The sequence below is a fragment of the Marmota marmota genome, unplaced genomic scaffold, assembly GCF_001458135.2.
Source record: "Marmota marmota marmota unplaced genomic scaffold, marMar, whole genome shotgun sequence".
In the NCBI taxonomy this organism is placed as follows: domain Eukaryota; kingdom Metazoa; phylum Chordata; class Mammalia; order Rodentia; family Sciuridae; genus Marmota; species Marmota marmota.
This window is the reverse complement of record NW_026000185.1, coordinates 8194169-8211660: the sequence shown is the minus strand read 5'-3', so window position 1 is coordinate 8211660 and position 17492 is coordinate 8194169.

Here is a 17492-nt window from a genome sequence, read left to right as displayed (position 1 = left end):
ATATGATCAGGGTCTTCCCACGCTCCAGTACTCCCAGCTGAAAGTAACTGGGCCAGGACCCTCTGCAGTCTCTGTAGCCCGCAGCGTGCAGGTGGTCCTCAGTAGTGTCTACCAATGGAGGGATTGTGTGGCCTGTAGGCCCAGGGTGTGAGCCTGTCCTGCCAAGGACCTGGTCTCTGCAGAGTTGCTTCCTGCTCTGGTTCCTGTTCCTCCTTCCAAGGCAGCAGCCACCATTCCCAAGGGCCAGGGGACACAGCCATTCTTTGGTCTGCCCTGAGCTAAGAATGGCCAGAGGTCCCTGCACCGCACCTACCTGTGGGCGGTGAGCAGCTCAGGTGCTCAGCTGAGACTAGGAAGTCTTTGGGGTTTGGGGGAGGTTTCTTCATTGGCCACAAGCCCCTTGGGGGCTCCGTGCCTGTTAGTCTTCTCCCTTGCATGTGATGGCACTGAGCTACACACTGGCCCTGCCCTCCACCTCCTGCAGGGCAGAGGCCATCCTCCATTTCCTCAGGCTCCTTTCCTGACATCCTATTTGCTTAGGTGTGCCCTGGGAGTCCTTGGGTGACGCACAGAATGGGCTGTGTCTTGGACAGGGGCCCCCAGGCAGCAACAGCAGCCCCAGAGGAGGCAGAACCAGGCTCCCCAAACAGTCCCTGTAGAGGCTAGGCCTGGAGGGAGGCTTGGATCTGGCACTTGGCAGGTGCTCCTGGACTCCCTGGGCTAGGGGCTTGTGGACAGCAACAGGGGCAGTGATGTCACAGGGGAAGTCCTGGGGCCCTACAGCCCAACCTGCCCAGGAGAGTGCAGAACTCTGCAGGGTGGCCTTGTCCTCTTGGGCTTCCTGAGTCTGTGGGCAGCTTTCTTGCTGAGCTTTGTGAAGCAGGGCCACTGTACCTCCCAGTCCTGACCTGCATCTGTGGCAGCTGTGCCAGATTGAGCTGCATCTGGAACTGGGGCATGCCAGGGAGCGAGGGATTATTTTCACTGTGGGTTTAGGGGGCAGGGAGCTTAAAGCCAAGGGTGCCAGGCCTCTCGGGTCCAGTGTTCACCCCTTCCCTGCCAGGGCCCCTTATGTGCAGTGACTGGGCGTGTGTCCTGACATAGGGACTGTGGGAGATTCTCCTTGTAGACTGCTGTAGGCTGTTCTTGTGGCTGAGCACAGGAGAACAGATGGTCCTGGGGGAGGGAGCCACTTCAGGCTCCAGACAAGGCAGAACAAGTGGGGACCTGCCAGAGCACCAGAGGATGCCCCCCATTCACTGGAGGCAGCAGAGTTTCCAGCCTGGGCCCTGGAGGGGACATGCTGAGCTCAGGGTGGTAGGCAGTGGCTCTGGCATGTCTTGGTTTGGAACCTAATCAGGTGCTAAGCCTTCTGGATAGCACTCTTATGCCATTTACCTTGACCAGAGCGGCTCCAGCTATCAGGTCCAGTCCCTGTGAGTGCCCCACTGCCTAAGTCCCCAAGAGGAGCTGACAGGTAGCTGCATGTTGGGTGTGGACTGGAGTTGTTCTGCCACCACAGGGCAGGAAAGGGAAGAAGGCCCTCCTGTCTGCTCCTGGGTCCCACCTCTTGCCCCACTTCTGTAGTGTGTGAGTCCAGCCTCTGGGGAGTACAGTCCTACCCCCTGCCAAATGGACCATGGTGGTTCAGAGCCAGCTGTACTCATTCAGGCAGGTACCTTTGCCTGCTCTGTGAGATGCCACCTGCTCTTGTGAATCTGAGACCCTGTCCTAGCTGACAGCACCCCAACCCTCTTTTGCACCTTCCTGCTCAGGCTGGCCCTGGAAGCTCTCCCTATATGTGCAGGCTAGGATCACCAGATTGGAGTCAGCCCAAGGGCCCCTGGCAGGTCTGGGCCCTGCACCCCTGAGCTCTAGCCCACAGCTGTGACCTGCTTCCACAGTTCTTGGAGGGAGGAGGGCTTTTGGGAAGCAGTGCTAGTGTTCCTTCTGCTGACCCACCTCTGTCACGTGGATACTGTACATCCATCCCAGGGGCTCCTTCAGATAACTGGGCCACTAACTGGGCCACTGAGAAGCACACAGGCTCCTTCTGTTGGCTCTTCATGGGTTGGGGGTGTGTGTGATTGGGCCTGGCCTGGGGGTTGGTACCAAGACCATGTCCATGCCCAGCTGGGCCTGCAGGGAACACAGAGCCAGGTCCTCTTACACTGACTAGGGCTCAGGACAAAGTTGATGCAAGGTACCTGACTCCTCCACAAGCAAAGGAGGAGGGGTGTGTTGGTCTAAGAGCAGGTTCCCTGGACACAGCCCCTGTGGCACAGGGCAGGTTGTGTTGGTCCATTGATCAGGGTGTCCTGAGGAGGTGAATGGGCAGGTTCTGTAGGAGAGAGGTAGCATTTGACCCCAACCAGGCGGCTGGAAGCTCTGTGTGGAGAGGGAGATTTCTCCGACGACCCAGCCTCAGCACCTACCAGTTCTCCAGGAAGTTGAAGGGCCCCTCAGCCCCACCCAACTGCCTGTGTCCATGGGCCTCTGCAAGGGCTGGGAAGTTTGTGGCTCTGTAGGGCAGTCAGGGTCTGTGAAGGGCTTTCCTGGAGGCTCTGGGACAAAGGCCCAGCCTGACCCAGGCCCCATGTCCTTGGGGATGTGCTGACTTCATTCCCATCCTTCCAACCAAAACCAGGGATATGTCAAAGGAAACTGTTTTATTTTACCAAGTTAAACAGAGCTGGGAAAAACGAAACGGTTTTCGTATCTTAGAAAGTTTGAAAATGATTTTTTTTTTTTTGTACCAGGGTTTGAACTTAGGGGCATTTGACCACTGAGCCACATCCCCAGCCCTATTTTGTATTTTACTTAGAGACAAGGTCTCACTGAGTTGTTTAGTGCCTCACTTTTGTTGAGTCTGGCTTTGAACTCGTGATTCCCCTTCCTCAACCTCCCCATCCCCCTGCCTCAGCCTCCCGAGCCGCTGGGATTACAGGCATGCACCACCACACCCGGAGTGAAAATGACTTTCAAAAGTGATTTAGACTTAACAAGTGCAAAGCCCACAACAGTAATTCCAAGAAAGTCACAGGTACACAGCTCTTGTCCATGACACTCTGAGCAGCGGACAGTAGTCCTCTGTGACAGTAGCCTGCTGCAGCAGCCTCAGAAGCACTACCTGCAATTTAGTGGTTGTGAATAATTTTCACCTGAGGAGCCTGGTGTGGGGGAGGGGGGCTGAAAGCCAGGAGTCCATGCTTAACAGACCGGCAAAGCTGCTATCCCAACCCAAGTGGGCAGGAGGCATGAGAACTAAGGACAAAGCCTGCACCTCAAGAGCTGGAGACAGCAGCTTCTGCCCCAGACTGGGTTAGTGTCACCAAAGGCAGTGGTCATCTCTCCTGCATGCTTACCCTCTCCAGCTGCTTGGCTGGTCCCCAGACCTTGGCACCTGCAAGTCTTAGAGGGAAGGACAGGCATCTTGCCAGAGCACAGGTGAAACCAACAGCACCAACTGACAAGTCAGGTTTCCCAAAACAGGCTTGAGCAGCTGAGTTGTGGGGCAAAGAAGCGAGCCAGTGGCTAGCTGCTGATGGAGGCTGACCACAGGCAGTCCAAGCCCTGACTCACTCTGCACTACTGAGACATCGTTTATGGGCAGTCTTCCCATATGCTCCTGGAATCCTGGGCAGCTTCTGGCTAGCACTTTGCAAGGTGCTCTGGTTTCAGCAGAGGCCTCATACAGATGGACACTTGCCCTGAGACAGCAAGGTCAATAATTTGCCCAGGGACACCTGGGAAAGGCCAGGCAGTGTCTTATCTTCTCCCAGTCCCTTCATTAAGCGGGACTTCTAGGCTGGCCTACCTCCCCAGAGTCTAATCTGCATCAGCTAAGGGGCTTGGTGGGTGCCCAGGTTGGAACCCAGAGCAGCCACTGCCACCTGCCCCTCCTGAGTCTGCAGGGCTGCCTGGTGCCTGCCCTGGGGTCAGGGCAGCCAGGACCCCAGGAGGGCCATTGTGTCCTTGGCCCAGTGTCCCCTGCTCACCTCAGCCTTGTGGATCATCAGGCCTGTGAGGGGGTCCTGCCAGGGACCAGGCAAGTGTGCCATACCAACTAAGGAAGTGGTTCATGTCCTGGGCTGTGTGTCTGGGCTCTGAACTCAGGCCAGGGCCCCTCCATCTGCTCATGTCCAGAACATCCTGGCACTCCCAGGACTACGGGACCACATGAGGCCAAACCGGGGATGGATCTCAGCACCCAGCATGTATCCTGAGACACCCCCACCGAAAAAGGGGCCAATATGTGCTGTTGTCCCAGTTATAGCCCTGAGTACCTGAGTTTGAGTTCTGCAGGCACTAGTTTCCTAGGGAGTGGGGATCGGCTCATGGCCCCCCAGTCTAGATCTATAGTGGACCACATGTGGCAGGCATGCTGGTGTCCCCAAGCCTGGTGAGCACGGGTGTGCCCAGCAGAGGGGCTGCGGAGACAGCTGTCAGTCTGTCCTTGGACCAGGAAGAATGCCCTTCCCCAAGCCTACTAGCAGGCCCCACTCAGGACACCCAGGCGTGGGGCCAGTGGTGGGATTCAACTCTGGTGTCCCAACTTCTGAATGACCTCATTGCCTTACACAGCACAGGGGTCTCACTCTGCACGAGGGAATTGCATAAACAGCCCCAGCACCCACAGGCTTCCTAGAAGAGCAAGTAGGGGAAGAGCTGTGCCCCCAGGATGTCACTGTTCTGCACCTTCCCTGATGCTGGGGCAGTGGGTGCAGCCTCACCCCAGAGGCAAGGCTGGAGGGCAACAAGGGGTGAGCAGAGGGTGGGGGTGTGAGGAAGGCAAAGGACCTATCTGGTGCCCTGCAGAGAAGGTGGGGGGAAGGAGGACAACGCTGCACCCTGTCTACACACATGTGGAAGTGCCTGCAGCTCAACTTGGTCAGGAGGTGGTCTGCCCAGGACTATGGTGAGCAGGAAGCCATGGCACTCCACCTTAGTGGTGGGACCCCTAATGTTTGTGCAAATTTTGGGGCACTTGCCAGTGCTCCCTGTGAACTTCTAGTTTCCATGAATGTCTGTCAGCCTGTGCCTGTCCAGTTGCAGAGCCCCTAAAGCTCCCAAGTGGACGGTAGCACTGGAGAACCCCACAGCCTTATGTGTGCAAAGGAGTGACCATAACCAGCCCCTGACTTGGCCTGCTGGCCTTGCCCATAACCTATCCAGATGACCCCAGGCTGGGTGGACTGGATGGCGACCTGCTGAGCCTTGCAGCTGTCCTGGGCCCCTTGTGAAGCATCTGTCTTCACCATGGGGCAGGCTCTGTAGTGACAGTCCCTGTGCTTGTGGATGTAGGCCAAGTCATTGCCCTCAACTCCAGGATTGCTCACAGACTCTGGACTCCAGGAGTAGGAAGGGTGGGTGGAGAGAGTTCTCCCTGCCCTCCCAGGCACTTACAGGAGGGCAGGTTATGATCGACTGCTGCAGTGCACCCAGTGTCTCTGCTGGCCACTGTGTGGCCCCCAGGAGATGGAGGGGAGGGTGTGTCACAGCCTGTCAGAATAGTTCCGGGGCCCAGGAGCTCAGGAAGGAAGCTCTGGGACATGAATGTTGCCCAAGATGGCTGCTACCCAGGACTGCAGGGCAGCAGGACAGATAAAGCCCCAAGAGCTTTGCCTTCATGGGAAACTGATCCTACTGCCTTGTGATCTCCAGCTCAACCCTGGCTCTGACAAGAGAAGTCCCCACTCATTCCTTGGTCTTTCATTATGGGTTCATGCTAACAGGTGGGAGAGATGCCACAGGATCATGAGGGCTGTTGTTCGGCTTGCTTGTGTGACTGTGACCAAGTGCCCCAGCAAACCAGCATGAAGCTCACCACCCACCCCAGGGCCAGAGACAAGGCACTTGTAGAGAAGCCACCTGGACTTTTTGGGTTTGGTCCACATGCATGCTGTGGATGGGGAAAGCCCCACTCTAGGACCCCATGTCCCTGTTACTGGGTGACCTACTGAGGAACCCTCACTTGACAGATAACCCTCTCCCAAATGTGAGGGGGCTGTTACATATACCGGAAATCAATGGGGTGCCCAGAAGAAACCGCTGAGCATCAGCATCCTCTCCAGGTACCATGTAACCCTGAACAAGGATGAGGGGACAGAGAGGCCACTTCTTCATCCCCCACCCCTCCAGGGTCCTGGGTGCAGACAAATGGTGAAGGGGGAGGCTGGCTCAGCCTTCTCCTCCTCCTGTGTGGGTACAGCCACCTGGGAGGGCTCTGCTCATCAGCATCCGCTCTGCCTGACCAGTCTCCCAGGGTCTTTCCAGGGCATCCCAGGGCCCCTGCCTCACTTTCCCTGGACTGCTTATTCTTGGCCGGGCCCTGGAGCTACTGTGCCCTGGGCCAGCCAGTACCAGAAGGAGCAAGAATACACTCAGGAGTCTGGGCTCTGAAATATCAGCGGAGAACGTGCCAGTGGCGTGCAGCCCGCGATGTGTGGACTGGGTGGTCCATCCTGACCCACCGCCTGCTGCAGGCTTAGAGCTCCGAGGAGCGGGTGCCACCCCTGTGCCGCGGTACCTGGGACCGGGCCTCAGGAAGCCATCAAGTGCAAGGCTGTGATGCATGAGGTTAGCATCGGGTGCCTGAAGGTCCCAAGGGACAGGGGCCCAAGCCTGCAGCACTGGGGGTCAGCACAGGTGCCCGAGAGTCCCGGGCCTGCGGCACTCGGGGGTTTCCGCGCTCTGGCGGGGCTCGCAAGACGCCGACTCGAACCCCGAAGGCGCGGAGCTCAGGGGCGAGGCAGGAGCTGCCCCGGGACCTGCTAGCGAACGTCCCCAGCTCGGGCCGGGAGGCAAACGCCGCCCCACTACCGGCCTGGGTGGCGTACAGCGAGTATCGTTACTTCCGCCGTGGGAGACGACTTCCGGCTCTGAGCGGAAGGGGTGTGGCTCTGCACAGCGGTTTTGGAGCCTGGCCGCAGCGCGGTTGTGGTCCGGGTGTAAATAAAAATTAGAAGGCGTGTGTGGGAGCAGGCTGGGCATGTAGCTCAGATAGCGCACCCCCGGCTTTAATCCCTAGTGCCCACTCCCCCACTCCTGAGGAGAACAAGTAGGACCGGTAGGCTCAGACCCGCTCCAGGTCCCATTAGACCCTCGAGGATCAATCCTGAGGAGGCACAGAGCTAGAAGTGTCCCAGGCTGAGAATCGAAGGTGTCCATGTCCCACCACAGAGACAGCGGCTCTCAGAGGGGCATTTCTACCCCAGGGTCTCTGGGCAGCCTTGGGATACCGTGGCCACTGCAGGGGCTGCTTTGGCATTTGGGTGGTAGAAGCAGAGCAGGAGGCCCCACTCTGGCAGATGAGCAGCCCTGGGTGCCAGCAGGGCTCAGGAGTTGCCTGAGCAGCAGTGGGTGGGCCTAGGGTCCTTGCGCCTTGTCTGGGTGGCCCAGGACCTCTGCCTGCTGCCTTCACTGTTGCCACTAGGTGGAGCCACAGGCCGTGGAATCTCGGGTTATGCAGGGTCAGTGCCCAGGCCTGGTTCTAGGACCCTTGTCTCAGGGGCCCTTCACACGCCTAAGGTTTTGTGCTCCAGTGTACATGGGAGGTCTCTCTGGGACCCAGTCAATCAGACAGGAAAGGGAAGAAGGTTTTAAAAATAGTGACAATGAATCCACAGCCTGTGCACCATCTGATCCACCAGCGAGGTTCCCTGTGCTGGCTCTGCCGGGAGGGAGGCGGGAAATTTCTGCAGTCCTCCATCAGGACGACTGCTGGGTTCTCCAATTTGCTTCTGCCTTCACAGGACATTGGCTGTGCCTCTGGAACATCCCACAACACTCTCGGGAACGGGAGGTCACCTGCTCTTGGTGGCCATAGTGGGGGGTCCTCTGGACCCAGGCTGAGAACCGAGGTCCTGTGTGGCAGCCATGTGCCCAGTTGGAGCGGTGGGGATGATTTGCTGTGCTCAAAGATGGAGGTCTAATGTGGACTGTTTCCTGTGGTTTTTTGGGAGAGGCAGACTTGGGGATCTGCTCAATGATCATAGCCCCTCTGGGAGCAAGACCCCTGTCCTCCATCTTGCTGAGGCCAAGGCTGTGGTCACAATGGCATCATCTCCAAGGTCCCGGAGGGCCTTGCAGGCTATCTGGCCCATCTGCAGGGCTGACCACAAGCACCTCCAGGGCAGGCTCTCAGCCCCCTATCAGGGAAGACCTGGCTAGCGCAGTTGTGGAAGTTGCCACTAAACCAGTTGGCAGCCTGGCAGTAGCTCAGTGGTGAAGCCTGAGCTGGGTTGGGCCTCAGCCCCATGCACAGGCATGCACACACACACTATGTGCACACACACACATGTGCAAACACACACTATGTGCACACACGATAGACATGCACACACTTTGTGCTTGCGCACTCATGCGGCGCACAGGCATGTGTGCAGCTGCTGCTCACAGACAGGCCGGGGCTGCAGAGCTGCCCAGCTGCACCGCGTCCTGCTTGGTGGCTGCACTGCTGTGTTCTATGGTGCACGGAGTCTGTGCTGCCTCAGGTTTGCACACAGCTGACCCAGTGTCCTTCCTCCACCCAGGACACCTGTCATCTTGTCTCAGCCTAGCTTGGGCTGTGCTTGTGCACTGTCCTTGACACAGTGACAGTCTTGAGGCAGGCTGACCAGGGATTCCTAGAAGGTCTAGCTCGGGAGGGCCCATCGCCTAAGGGTGCTCCTGACCACCAAAGAGGGCTGAGGGAGATGGAGGGGAGTGGGGTTCCACTGAGAAAGCGGGGCTCTGGGAGAGTTGGGGAGGCCGCCCAGCAGGCCATGTGTCCCTTTGTTCTGCGCCGGGGGCCGGGGGCTGCTTGCGACTTTACCCATCCCAGAACCAGCAACCCCAGGTCAGGTGCTCAGTGCTGTGGCCAGGAAGGCGGCCCTCAGCCTTTGCCTGCAGGCTGGCCAGGGGGCGCCCACCTCAGCCCTCAGCGTGTGAGGCGTGGGCCTGGCCAGTGGCCACCCGTCCACATCAGGGTGCGCTGGTGCCTGGCTTGCCTCACAGCCAGTAGTGTGGCTCTCCTCTTTCTTTGTTTGAGCTGGAGTCTTTACTGTTCTTATAGTTTTGTGTGAATAACCCACAAGATCTGGTGCCCCCTCCCATGCTCCCTCCCGTGCCCCCTCCAGTGCCCCCAGGGCCTCGCAGAACTCTGGGATTTGAGCACAGGGTTCTCTCCCATACCTGCCTGTGTGTGCGTGGGGTCAGGGTGTGTGCTGGAGGGTCTGTGTCATGCACTGGCCTCACGTGAGCACTGTCCAGTCCTGGAGCTCTAGCTTGTTTCTTACAGTCCCTTCATTGCACATAAAGATCAGAAAAATTGCCTGGTGCTCACCAGGGCCTCGGGAGGCCGAGGCAGGGGCTTGCAAGTTCCAGGTCAGCCTGGAAGAAAGAAAAAGGCTTGGGATGAAGCTCAGAGGTAGAGGGCGCCTGGGCTCCTTCCCCAGTGCTGGGAGAAAAAGACAGGAGAAATCAAAGACAGCGGCTCAGATGGGTCCCAGTGTGTGAGCTGGGCTGCCTGGGCTGGTCCTGGCTGTCCCTGTGCCTCCATCTCCCCAGGTCTCAGCGGGCCCAGCTCTGGGTGGGCGGCCCCTGGTGCCTGCCTCACCTGTCTCCTCTGCCCGTCGACCTGTGTTCCCACTGCTTGGGGCCGTTTCAGCCATTTGTTTTTCTAGGAAATAGCTGGTCTTGATTTTCAGACCATTTCTGGGGCATCGCCCCTCATTTTTCAAGGTCACTTCTAGTTCGTCTCCTCTTGCCTCAAAGCTGACTGTCCATTTTCTTTCTCCCTGGCTCATTAGCTGCTATTTTGTTTCTTGATCTTATTTTATTTTTGAAATTTGGATTATTAATTTTTTTCAGTTTTTATTTTACTTATTTTTTGAGGTACCTGTGACTGAACCTGGGGGTGCTTGACTACTGAGCTATATCCCCTGCCATGTTTATTTTTCTTTAAATCTTGAGACAGTTCCCCTCAGTTGCCCAGGCCGGACTTGGACTTGCCTCAGCCTCCTGGGTGCTGGGATCACAGGCATGGCCACTGCCCGGCTAAAGCTTGGCCTTTTTTATACTTGCTCTTGTTTTGAGCCTTCAAGTTCATGAGCTTGGTGGCTTTGGAAACTGTGGCCAGGGTCCCCCTCAGTTGTCATCCGCCTTCAGAGAGGCCTTCAGTCCCCGCATTCTCGTGCCCTGGGCTGTGTCTCCTCCCGCTCCAGGGGCAGCGCCGGTGGGACTCTGGCTGTGCGTGGGTCTCTCTGGGACCACTCCTGCCCCTGTTGCAGGTCCCAGGGCCCGAGTGGGCCTGCCTGGGCCATCTTCAGGGCCTCCAGGCTGGCGTCAGAGAGAAGCTGCATGTGCTGCCTGGTGCCATGAAGGCTGTTCCATCTGTGGACTTGGCTGTGACTGCGTCCTCAGGCCTTGGACGCGGGTGCAGAGGACATGGCGGCTGGCCATGGTTGGCTCAGGTGTCCTGCAGCCCTCCAGGACAGGCCTCACTGGGCAACAGAGCCTGTCTCTACGAGGGTTCCCTGATCTCTGGCCAGGCGCTGTCCTGGGTTCAGATGTCTTCCTGGCCTCTGCAGAGGCCTCAGCCCCTGCGTGTCTCCCAGGATCTGGAGCATCCCTGCTGGCCAGCCTGCCTGTCCCCAGGGGCTGCCCTCGAGGAGGTCAGCGAGGACAAGCATTCTGCGCCTTCCCCAGTGTCCATTCTGGCCTTTCTGAAGGGTTCCACTCCATTGGCGAGGTTCCCAGGTGCCTCCTCCCTGGCTCAGGGGTGTCTTCCATCCACTGGCCCCTTGGGGTTCCAGATGAGGCTTTGAGGACTCCGTTCTGTTGCCAAAGAATTAATGCCACCTGGCAAGAAGAGCAGGAGGCGGGCAGAGGGGGCAGTGCCTGGGGCAGGTGAGGAGGCTGGAGACAGAGGCTGGGCTTCCCTGGGCAAGGTGAGTGGCCTCTCCTGCCTGGGAGAAGAGCTGTGGCTCATGCTGTCCCCAGGTCCACTGGAGCCATGGCAGCAGCTCTCTTGGCTTTTAATAGCTGTCCTTGGCTGTCCTCTGTCCCCAGCTTCCCTCAGACGTGGGCTGGCGGGCGGTTTTCAGGACCCAGGGCTCAGAGGCCCTCTATGGCCAGAGCAGGGGGGCTGCAGCCCTTCCTGGGGCTGTGGGTGAGTCTCTCTGCCTGTCTCCTCTGCAGGCTCCTGGCTTCCTGCTGTGCCCCTTCCTGGACCCATTCTCCTGGGCATCCTGCTGAGAAGAGTAGCCTGCCCCTCCAGCTGTGGGTGTGCAGCCAGGCCTTCCTGTGTGCCCCTTCTCCCTGCCCAGTGAGGGCCGAGGCGCCTGTCCCCATCTGGGGGCTCACAGTTCTGGGTAGGATGCGCTCCTTGAGCCTGCTGCACCGGGGAGCTGGCATCCTGCCTGGGTTTCCATGCCCGGGGCTTTTTAGGAACCAGCTGCCCACCCTGGTATTGCCTCCTAGCTGAATGGTTTGGACTCCCTGTCCCCTTTCCTCACCTGCGAACTGGAGTCAGGGGATCCTGTCTCATAGGGCATGAGGGTTAGGTCAACCAGGGAGGGAAGGGATAGCGGTCAGTGCCATGAGTGTCAGCCCCCTATGGTGGGAACAACGGCGGGACTGCGGCAGGGCAGATGGAGGCGATGGTGGTGATGGTGGTGGAGGTGACGTGCGCGAGCTGGTGGTAGTGATGGTGTTCACAGTGATGATGGTGCTGCTGGCATGGCCCCAGGGACCCAGCTCCTCCAGCTGCACCCTATCTGCTTACTGTTAGTCCTGTCAGTGGATTAATCCAGGGGTTAAGTTGCACCTCACATAATCTAATAATTTCACCTCTGGAAACTGCTTTGTCTCATACCTATGCACTTTTTGGGACGCCTCATGTCTCAACCACAGCAGATGTGACAGTGTTGGTGGTGACAGTGGTGGTGGCAGTCATACTCATGGCTCCACTGTCTTGGCTGCAGCAGGCCCAGGAGCCGCTGCTGCTTGCCGGACCCATCCCCCAACCTCCTGACAGGCTGGGAGGCAGCAGGGCTGTGACTGGCACGTCCCACTTCTCCTTGGGGTTGCTGTCCTTAAAAGAAGCTGTGGAAAGCAGCATCCCCGCAGGCCACACTTAGGGACAGACCAGCTATGTGGATTCAACCAGGGGCTGGCTGGAGGGTGGCTGTGGAGCAGGCCTCCTCCTCCCCAGGGCTGCCTGCAAGACCAGGGGGCTGGGGCACATGCTGAGCCAGCGCTGAGCACTCTGGGCCTGGGCTTTGGGAGCAGGGAGCCTGCTCCTTTTGTTCCAAGCACAGGTCATCAGATGTCCCGGGCCCTGGGCTGGAGGGATGCTCCTGGGAGTCACCTGCAATAGTCGCCGAGGCAACAGTGGGCAGACGGGCTTCCTTCAAAGCCTCCCTGTGCCCTGTGCTTGCGGTCCTGCAGAACTACCTGGAGCAAGGACCAGCGCTCCTCCTGGGCCTCGTTCTCCTGTGTCTTCCCCCACTGGGGGTCCAGCACCCTCCTTTAGGAGTGAGGGGCTCCTCAAGATCTGTGGAGTGCCGGGAACAGTGGCCACACCTGAAATCCTGGAGGCTTAGGAGGCTGAGGCTGGAGGATCGCCAAGTTCAAAACAAGCCTCAGCAACTCAGTAAGACCCAGTCTCTATAAAAAGGGCTGGGATGTGGCTGAGCAGTTAAGCGCCCTTGGGTTCAATCCTTGGTCCTGGGGCCTGGTCTTAACGGGAAGTCAGATCTGAGCCCTGCAGCACCTCTGGTTGGCCAGGGCTACTGAGGGCCACCCTGGGCGGCCAGCCAGGCGTCATGGCTAAAGACCTCGAGGCCTGGGATGCCTCCCAGGGCCTCTCGAGGGCGTGAGGCTGACTTTGAGTGGAAGGCGTCTCTGGCTGTCCTGAGGACTGACCTTTGGCAGGAGAGGCAATCCCACTGCCTCACCAGCCCTTAGGGCTTCGATTCCTCCTCATTTTTTTTTCCGGTATCTGGGATTGAACCCAGGGGTGCTTAGCCACTGAGCCACACCCCCAGCCCTATTTTGTATTTATTTATAGATAAGGTCTCACTGAGTTGCTTGGGGCCTCGCTAAGTTGCCTGAGACTGGCTTTGAATTTGTGACCCTCCTGCCTCAGCCTCTAGAGTTGCTGGGATCACAGGTGTGGGCCACTGCACCCAGCTGGTCTTTCTTTAATGGGGTTTAGTTGAGGTGCTGAGGGTGGAGCCCATGAGCATTGCAAGAGGAGGAGCCGGACACACCTTCTCCCTGGGCCTGTGGAGTCCGGGCGTCTTCGGGAGGTGCACCTGTGCCCGGCCTCGATGGGTGTCCTGGCCGCTGCCTGCAGCATGGTGAGTCTGTGTTGGGTGTTACTTTGTTGTGCCCACCTGGTTTAGGAAAGCCACTGCCAGAGCCACAGGCCAGCAGCCCGCAGAGCAGGTGGGTGGTGGTTGCCAGGGTCGGGAGGCTGCAGGAGCCAGTGCTCAGTGACCAGCTTCCTGTTGGCTTTACCAGAAGAAGGGAAGCACTGGACATAGCCAGGCACGAAGTGTGGGTGGCAGCGGGCTCCTTGCGTCCTCTGGGACCAGGCAGACTTGTCCTCCAGCTGCCCCAGTCTCTCAGAGGTGGCTGGCCCTGCGTGGTCCCTGTCCCTAGACTGGCCCTGCCCCCACAGGGATCTGCCACAAAGATGCCTCCTGGGCTGTGGCTGTCACTCGTTTCCTGTGTCAAGACAGGGCCGAGCTGTGTCCTCCTGGTCCTCATGTCCAGCAGCGTCCCCTGGAAGAGCCGCTTGGTTTCCGCCAGTTAAGCTGGGCACTCATTGTGCCCCGCCTCCGAAACTGCAGGCACCTGTGGGTAGCTCCAGGAGATTGTCGGGTCCTTGGACCTGCAGGGCCAGCAGGGTAGTCAAGCTCCTGACCTTGGTCTTGCTTTTGGGGATGGTTTCCCAACAGGGCCAGGGTCTTGGGGCCTGGGGCGGGCCGCGCTCTCCGCAATCTTGGCCGCCCCCTCCCCACGGGTGGCCAGGTTGGGTTTCCAGGAGGGGCTTCCCCTGGGAGCAGCAGTTGGAGTTCAGGGTTGGGAGCAAGTGAACTCACCCAGCTGCGCTCTATGACTTCCCTCCTGGGCCCCTGCCCTTGGAGCCAGAGGGCTCTGCCGGCTCCTGCAGCCCTCTGCTAGGTGAGGGTGGCTCTGGTAAAGCAGGTCATAGTCTGGTGACATAGGCTGCTGGGAGGAGGAATGGGGTGGACTCCTGACCTGCCCTGTCCCCCTGCCCAATCTCTCTTCCTGATGTGGCCAACTCGCTCCCTCACCCTGTGAAGCAGGGTCAAGTCTCTGCCACCAAGGACACCCAGAGCCAGAGGCTACTGTGCCGCTGCTGTGGAGAATTCTCAAGTAGATGAGGCTCCGTTGCTCCTGGGGGGAGCTCTGCACCCACATGGTTCGGCAGTCTGTACTTAGCTGTGGTGGGGCAGCAGGTCTGCTTGTGGGGGCGTCGAAGGTGAAGGAGCACTGACTCCTGTAAGCCGAGTCCCACGCGTAATTGCCCAGGGGGGCCATGAGCAGACTTCTGAGTGGCCTCAGGCCACCTGAGGTGAAGGGGCCAGGAGGCTGCCAGGAGCCCCCCAGCTCAGCTATGCACAGTGGAGGGTCCTGCAGAGCTCAGGGCTCACTGCTGTGGGTGGTGGGACCTGGCCAGGCACTGTGGCTGCGGTTGTCCCATGGTGGGAGGACCTGGTGTGGATCAGCTGACCCTCCCGGGACGGCCATTCGCCTCCCTCTCCCAGAGCCTGTTCTCCTGCCATTGTGTGGTCTTGGCCTCCAGCTTAGGTCCCATGGCTGGCACCATGGATGGCCTCAGAGCACATTTTAAAATGACGTTGCTGGGGCTGGGGTTATGGCTCAGTGGTAGAGCACTTGCCTGGCATGTGTGAGGCTCTGGGTTTGAGTTTCAGCACCACATATAAATAAATAAAATAAAGGTACATTTACAATTAAAATAAACATATATTTATATTGCCAAGTTGGGCACGGTGTGCATGCCTGTCATCCCAGCAGGTTGGGAGGCTGAGGCAGGAGGATCACGAGTTTAAAGCCAGCCTCATCAAAAGCAAGGCACTAAGCAACTCAGTGAGATCCTGAATAAAATATAAAATAGGACTGGGGTGTGGCTCAATGGTCGAGTGTCTCTGAGTTCAATTCCCAGTACTGCCCTCGCTCCAAAAATGACATTGCCAAGATCCTTTGGACTGTTTTGGGGACTGTGGGTTGAGGGGATGTGGTTTGAAGCTGCAGCAGGTATTGGCCTGGGCTAAGGGACTTCGGCCAGCATCTGCCACACTCCAGCTTGTCCTTGCCTGCAGGGCCACCCACTGACCATTCACTCACTCGTCCTTCATCCCCGTTTGTCCAGCAGCTCCCTGGTACGGCACAATGAGCAGACAGGGTTCCCACCTCAGGGAGCCAAGGGTGGAATCATGGGCAGGAAGGGGTCTGCTGTGACCATGATGTGCTCCTGCCAGGGCCTGGAGCCGCTGCTTACCTGACACTGCTGCCACAAACAGTGCTGAGCTCTGGAATTGGGTGGCCGGAACCCAGGAGCCCCAGGTGTGGGACATACCTGCAAGGGGGAAAACAGCAAGCCAGCAACTTAGTCGGAACGCCCTGTGAGGTGATGGGTTTGGGACACGGGCACTAGAGCAGTGACCCCAGCAGCTCTTATGGCGCATGCACTTGGGCACAGGGTGGGGTCTCCCGGGTTGACACATTACTGATGGCCTCCAACACTGGGCCACCTGGGGTCTGCTGCCCACCCGCTGGGCTTCAGAATGAGAGGGTAGGGAATGTGCGATTTCAACAAATGCAGCGTCCACCCCAATGACAGTGCCAGGGAGGGGCCTGCTTGGGAAGATGGGGCTGGCAGGGGACCCACTTACTAGGTGGGTGGGCAGGAGTCCCTGGGTGTAGAGCCAAAGGCCCTGAACTGCAAGACTGGGATAGGTGCAGTGGTGGCCCTATCCTTTCATGAAGGTTCCTGAGGCCTGTGTCACCAGCACACCCCTGGAGGGCAGAGTCCTCTGTCCCCACTGGCCAGGAAAGGTTCTAAGTGGGCACTGTGTCCAGTGCTGGCTCAAGAACTGAGTGAGGAGGCCAGCTCCCCAGATGACACCAGCCACCTCTTAGCCACAAGCACCAGGCTCCAAGCGGTTGATGTGGGAAGGTAGGATCAACAAGACCTCTTCCACCCCTGTTGAAATGAGGGATGTGGCTTCCCGGGTGGCCACACAGCATGGGGCTCCAGGTCTGGGCCGTCTGGGTGCCATCACACGTGGCGTGAGGCTGGCCTCAGACCCCAGGGGTGACGGGCACACATCGTGCTGTGAGCTGAACGTTCCTGGCACCTGCTGTCCATGTCGTCACAGCTGGACTGCCTGCAGGCCGAGGGGGCGCAGGGACACAGCTTCTCACCCATATGCTGGCCACCACCTCGAGACAGCCCCAGGCATGTGGGAACAAGTAGGCACAGGGGCTCTGTGGCAGTGGGGGACACAGGGTTTTTCCAGCTTATGTACTGAGGGGTCACTTCCTTGGCTACTTAAATGGTGGTGTCTGTCCCAGTCCTGTGGGGACCTCCGAGGACTGGAGAAATCAAAGGCTGCGTGCAGCAGTGCTCAGGCCAGGGGTGTGGCTGCGGGGAGCCAGATGAAAGGCTGGTGGCCTTCTGATCTCAGCGGGACACCTCTCAGAGCAGTCCAGAGACTTCCTGGCCAGCCCTGGGCTGTGCCCTTCACTGCCACTGCGGTGACATTCCCATGACATTCCCCATGTCAAAGCAGGTGGTATGCAGCTCTGTGCAGCCACCCATCAGCCCCATCATGCCTGTCGCCCCAGAGGGAGACCTGTCCCCCGAGGGATGCTCCCGTGGACGTGCTGTGTGGGACGTGTAGAGCTGGGGATATGTGGCCTGTGCCAGGCTCTCCCCAGCACTGTGCTTCCGGCTTCTCTGCTCTGTGGTGTCTGTGCCTTCCCCGACTGGGCTGGATGTTATTCCACCCTGCAGATGGGCCATGCTGTGACTCTAGCGACTCGGGAGGCTGAGGCTGGAGGACCTGAGTTTCAGGCCAGTCTCAGCAACTTTGTGAGGCCCTGTCTCAAAATAAAGCATAAAAAGGGCTGGGGGTGCAGCTCAGTGGTAGGGCACTTGCCTAGCAGGTGCAAGACCCTGAGTTCAATCCCCAGTACCACCAAAAATAAATTTTAAAAACCACATCCACATAAATAAGTTAAAAAGCTCCCTGCCACATGCAGATGCTGCCAGAGTGGGGGCTCCAGAGAATGTGGGTGTCCAGGCTTCAGGGTGTCTCTATTGAGACAGCAGCAGGGGGTTCACCTTGGAGAGACACATGTGCCCTAGGCTGTGTCACCAATTCTCACAGAGGCAGAGACTTGCCCTCGGTTAGGCAAAGAACCAGGCAGTAGCTCTGCTCCTCCCCCCC